The 6,240-nt window shown below is 36.7% G+C and overlaps 1 protein-coding gene across 3 annotated transcripts in view; it reads right to left on the minus strand.

Annotated features, from left to right (window-relative positions):
* Positions 1-6,240, minus strand: part of CFI (complement factor I) — a 72,338-nt gene that overhangs the window by 38,047 nt on the left and 28,051 nt on the right. The window lies entirely within an intron of this gene.

Here is a 6,240-nt window from a genome sequence, read left to right on the forward strand (position 1 = left end):
TGCCATTCAGTTCAAAGAAATTTTAAATTTCCAACTTGATTTTGTTTTTCACCCAATGAAACTGAAAAAAAAAATTAAAGACAAATGAAACAAGAAGATGGTTCTTTGAAAAGATAAATAAAATTGACAGACCATTGGCAAGATTAACCAAGAAAAGAAGAGAAAAAAATCCAAATAAGCTCAATAAGAAATGAAACAGGAGATACTACAACTGACACCACTGAAATACAAAAGATCATTCAAGCCTACTATGAACATCTTTACGCACATAAACTAGAAAACCTAGAAGAGATGGATACATTCCTGGAAAAATATAACCCTTCTAGCTTTGGAAGAATTAGATACCTTGAACAGACCAATAACAATTAGCCATATTGAAATGGTAATTAAAAAATTTCCAACAAAAAAAAAGTCCAGGACCAGACAGATTCACAGCAGAATTCTACCAGACATTCAAAGAAGAATTGGTACCTATCCTTTTGACACTATTCCACAAGACAGAGAAAGAAGGAACCCCCCCAAGTAATTTGATGAAGCCGGCATCATCCTTATACCAAAACCAGGAAAGAACATAACCAAAAAAGAAAACTACAGATCGATATATTTGATGAACATGGAAGCTAAAATCCTTCACAAAATACTAGCTAACCAAATCCAACAACATAACAAAGATAATTTACCATGATCAAGTAGGCTTCATACCAGGGATGCAGGGGTGATTTAACATACACAAGTCAATAAATGTGATATACAACATAAACAGAATTAAAAACAAAAATCACATGATCATCTCAGTAGATGCAGAAAAGGCATTTGACAAAATCTAGCATTGCTTTATGATTAAAACTCTCAGCAAAATCGGCATACAAGGGGCATACCTTAATGTAATAAAAGCTATCTATGACAAACCCACAGCCAACATAGTACTGAATGGGGAAAAGTTGAAAGCATTCCCTCTGAGAACTAGAACAAGACAAGGATGCCCACTCTCACCATTCCTTTTCAGCATAGTACTGGAAGTCCTAGCCAGAGCAATCAGACAAGAGAAAGAATTTATTTCTTTTTCTTTATGGGCATCCAAATCAGTAAAGAGGAAGTCAAATTGTCACTTTTTGCTGACATAATGATTATTTACTTTGAAAACCCTAAAGACTCCTCCAGAAAGCTCTAGAACTGATACAAGAATTTAGCAAAGTTTCTGGATACATGATTAATGTACATAAATCAGTAGCTCTTCTATACACCAACAGCTACCAAGCAGAGAATCAAATCAAGAACTCAGCCCCTTTTACAATAGCTGCAATCAATCAATCAATCAATCAATAAAATACTTAGGAATATATCTAACCAAGGATTTGAAAAACTTCTACAGGGAAAACTACAAAACACTGCTGAAGGAAATCATAGACAACAAAAACAAATGGAAACACATCCCATGCTCATGGATGTGTAGAACTGATATTGTGAAAATGACCATACTGCCAAAAGCAATCTACAAATTCAGTGCAATCCAAATACCAAAATACCACTATCATTCTTCACAGAATTAGAAAAAAAACAATTCTAAAATTCATATGGAACCAAAAAAAGAGCCCAGATAACCAAAGCAAGACTAAGCAAAAAGAGCAAATCTGGAGGCATCACACTACCTGATTTCAAACTATACTATAAGGCCATAGTCACCAAAACAGTGTGGTACTGGTATAAAAATAGGCATATAGACCAATGGAACAGAATAAGAACCAGGAAATAACCCAAATACTTACAGCCAACTGACCTTTGACAAAGCAAGCAAAAACATAAAGTGGGGAAAGGACACCATTTTCAACAAATGGTACTGGGATAATTGACTAGCCACATGCAGGAGAATGAAAGTGGATTCTCATCTCTCACCTTACATAAAAATCAACTCAACATGGATTAAGAACTTAAACCTAAGACCTGAAAGTATAAAAATTCTAGAAGATAACATTGGAAAAACCTTTCTAGACATAGGCTTAGGCAAGGATTTCATGACCAAGAACCCAAAAGCAAATGCAATAAAAACAAAGACACATAGCTGGAACTTAATTAAACTAAAGAATGTTTGCACAGGAAAAGGAACAGTCAGCAGAGTAAACAGATAACCCATAGGGTGTGAGAAAATCTTCACAATCTTTACATCTGAAAAAGGACTAATATCCATAATCTACAACAAACTCATACAAATCAGTAAGAAAAAACAATCCCATCAAAAAATGGGCCAAGGACATGAATAGACAATTTTCAGAAGAAGATATACAAATGGCCAACAAACATGAAAAAATGCTCAACATCACTAATGATCAGGGAAATGCAAATCAAAACCACAATGTGATACCACCTTACTCCTGCAAGAATGGCCATAATAAATCAAAAAACAGTAGATGTTGGTGTGGATGTGGTGATCAGGGAACACTTCTACACTGCCGATGGGAATGTAGAGTAGTATAGCCACTATGGAAAACAGTGTGGAGATTCCTCAAAGGACTAAAAGTAGAACCACCATTGGATTCAGCAATCCCACTACTGGGTATCTACCGAGAGGAAAATAAGTTATTATTCTGAAAAGATACCTGCACATGCATGTTTATGGCAGCACAATTTACTATTGCAAAATCATGGAACCAACCCAAATGCCCACCAATCAATGAGTGGATAAAGAAACTGTGGCCTATATATGACGGAACACTACTCAGCCATAAAGACGAATGAATTAACAGCATTTGCAGTGACCTGGATGAGAATGGAGACTATTTTTCCAAGTGAAGTAACTCAGGAATGGAAAACCAAACATTGTATGTTCTCATTGATATGTGGAAGCTAAGTTATGAGGATGCAAAGATGTAAGAATAATACAATGGACTTTGGAGACTTGGAGGGTAGAGTGGGAGCGGGGCAAGGGATAAAAGACTACAAATATGGTGTAGTGTATACTGCTCAGGTGATGGGTGCACCAAAATCTCACAAATCACTTCTAAAGAACTTACTCATGCAACTAAATACCACCAGTACCCCAATACCTTATGGAAAAATAAAATATAAATTAAAAGAAGTGATGAACAACTGTGTTGAATACTTCCCCATTGTGACTTTGACAAATGTAATTTTAGTGGAATGGGGAAAAAGCAAGCCTAATTACATTCAAGAGAGAATAGAAAGAGGGAAATAAGCATAGCAAATTTTTGAGAGTTTAGATGTGAAGGGGCACAGTTTAGAGAAATGGGGCGATAGCTGGAGGAAGGTATGGGGTTAAAGGAGAGTTTTTCTTTTAAGATAGAGGATCATATACATGAGCTTGATTAAGGAACTTTATGTGATCTAGTTTTAGCTAAATTAATCCTCATAAACTGATAAGTGATTTAAAGAGATTCTTGTTGATAGATGAATCCTAGATTAAAAACAATGCCAAAATACAACACCAGTGAAAACCAAAAAATGTCAGTCTACACTTCTGGCATCAGTAGAAGCTGTTCATTAGCCATATTATGAGAAGAAAAACATTGAAAAGCTAATCAGATATGACAAGAAGTCAGCTCTTTCTCTCCATCAGCAGTACTAAAAAGATTACTTGAAATACAGACTTACATCTAATACATTAACGATGAACCCCCACTATGTATTCACTGTGCATGTTGCTCTTTCTCAAATATCTTTCATCAGGCCTCTGAGCCCAAGCTAAGCCATCATATCCCCTGTGACCTGCACGTATACATCCAGATGGCCTGAAGCAACTGAAGAACCACAAAAGATGACATTCCACCATTGTGATCTGTTCCTGCCCCACCCTAACTGATCAATTGACCTTGTGACAATACACCCTCTCCACCCTTGCGATAATGTACTTTGCGATATTCCCTCGCCCTTAAGAAAGTACTTTTAATATTCTCCCCACCCTGGAGAATGTACTTTGTGAGATCCACCCCTTGCCCACAAATTGTTCCTAACTCCACTGCCTATTCCAAACTTATAAGAACTACTGATAATCTTACCACCCTTTGCTGACTCTGTTTTCAGACTCAGCCCACCTGCACCCAGGTGATTAAAAAGCTTTATTGCTCACACAAAGCCTGTTTGGTGGTCTCTTCACATAGACACGCGTGACATCTTTCCCAGTCAATATGCTATTAATATCAAGTGAAAAAATTTAAAAATGATTAATGGCATTATTCCATGAAATAGTAGTAGTCAAAATTGTTATTAAAATATTATTTTTGTGTTGAAAATTTTGTTTTAAGGTACATTTCTTTGTATAGCACTTATTAGTTATACACAAATACATTCATATATATTAGGAGCACATATTCAGAAATTTATTTATTTATATTTTTGCTCCCCACCCACCGTTTTTTGCTTTCCACCCCCCCGCCAACATTTTTTTAAACAATTATTTATCAGCCTGGTCATCTACAAAACATGATTCCATCTCCTCTAGCTGCTGTTGCTTCTCTGTGTATATGGGTGATATGGTTAGGCTTTGTGTCCCCACCCATATCTCATCTTGAATTATAATCCCCATAATTCTGTGTCAAGGGAGAGACCAAGTGGAGGTAATTAAATCATGGGGGCGGTTTCACCTATGCTGTTCTCATAATAGCAAGTGAGTTCTTACAAGACCTGATGGTTTCATAAGGGGCTCTTCCTCCTTCACTCAATACTTCTTCTTGCCACTTTGTGAGAAGGTGCCTTGCTTCCTCTTCATCTTCCATCATGATTATAAGTTTCCTGAGGCCTCCCCAGCCATGCTGAACTGTGAGTCAATTAAACCTCTTTCCTTTATAAATTACCTAGTCTTGGGCAGTTCTTTATAGCAGTATAAAAATGGACTAATACAATGGGCTTTTAAAAAATTCTTTTTTAAACAAAACAAAACAAAGTCTAGCTCTGTGAGCGAGTGCAGTGACACAATCTCAGCTCACTGCAACTTGCGTCTCCAGGGTTCAAGCAATTCTTCTGCCTCAACCTCCTGTGTAGCTGGGATTACAAGTGCCTGCTACTATGCCCGGTTAATTTTTGTGTTTTTAGTAGAGATGCTGTTTCACAATAATGGTCAGGCTGGTCTCGAACTCCTGACCTCCAGCAATCCACTGTCTTCAGCCTCCCAAAATGCTGGGATTACAGGTATGAGCCACCACATCCAGCCTAAAAATTACTTCTTTGGTATTTGCAGTGACATAGCAATTATTTTTATGTAAACTTTATCTTTTTTTTCCTCTAGGCACGAGACCAGTGAAACAATTTTAGATGGTCGTTCATTAGAAAACAAACAAGAAATAAAACAACCTCATTTTCTAGACCTTATCAACCCTGTATATAGCTATATACCTTATCCTCAAGTTTCTTCATTGACCTCTTTTGTCTTTTCCATATTTAATCTATAAACAAAGAAAAAAAGATGATCAATTATGATTAAAGCAAGGAAAAGTCCACCCCTTTCCCTTTTTTCTGGGTACTATTGGAATGTTCCCCTTCTATTGCTAATTAGCTGTGTGATCTTAGATAAGTGACTTTATCCTTTTGATCCTGTTCCTCTTCTATAAAATGTGGAAAATAAAAATAATGTTCACACAAAGATATTGTGAGGATCATATGAAAAATACATGGGAAACTCAAATAAACATTTAAGATCCTATATAAATGTCAATATGATGATGATTTTGGTAGGTTGCCTACAGCCCCCTCCTTGTTCTATCCTTATTTCATCCTAGTTCTTTACTGTATGGTTTACTGGGCACAGGGTGTATTTCCCTGTTCTTTGAAAGATACTTGGAAAGTACTTGTACAACTGGGTTTGTCCTTGTGTTTCTCTGAATAGCTAGGAGAAAAGCATGACCAGACTAGCACAGGCATAAAAAGAAGAACCAGCCCTGCTGAGCCCAGTATAGGCCAGCTGACTCCCCACTGACCTACAGACTTGTATACCTAATAAAGTTGTATACCACTGAGATTATGTAGTGCTTTTATTATTATGGCATTAACCAACTGGTACAATGACGATTTCCCTGGAAAACACTGAGAAAAAAATTGGAAAACTTTCAAAAACAGTCAACAATGTAACTATTGTCTTTCCTCCAGAAGTGAATAAGCAACTTGGATCCCAAGAGTTAACAACCATATCAGAAACCTTTCCATTGAAAGAGTTTTAGGTCCCCTATGGCCTTATTTATCCCGATTATGGTCTTTACTAGCAATTTTTCCTCCACTTTTTTCTCTCCCTGGAGC

Source organism: Chlorocebus sabaeus, chromosome 7 (assembly GCF_047675955.1).
Source record: "Chlorocebus sabaeus isolate Y175 chromosome 7, mChlSab1.0.hap1, whole genome shotgun sequence".
In the NCBI taxonomy this organism is placed as follows: Eukaryota; Metazoa; Chordata; class Mammalia; order Primates; family Cercopithecidae; genus Chlorocebus; species Chlorocebus sabaeus.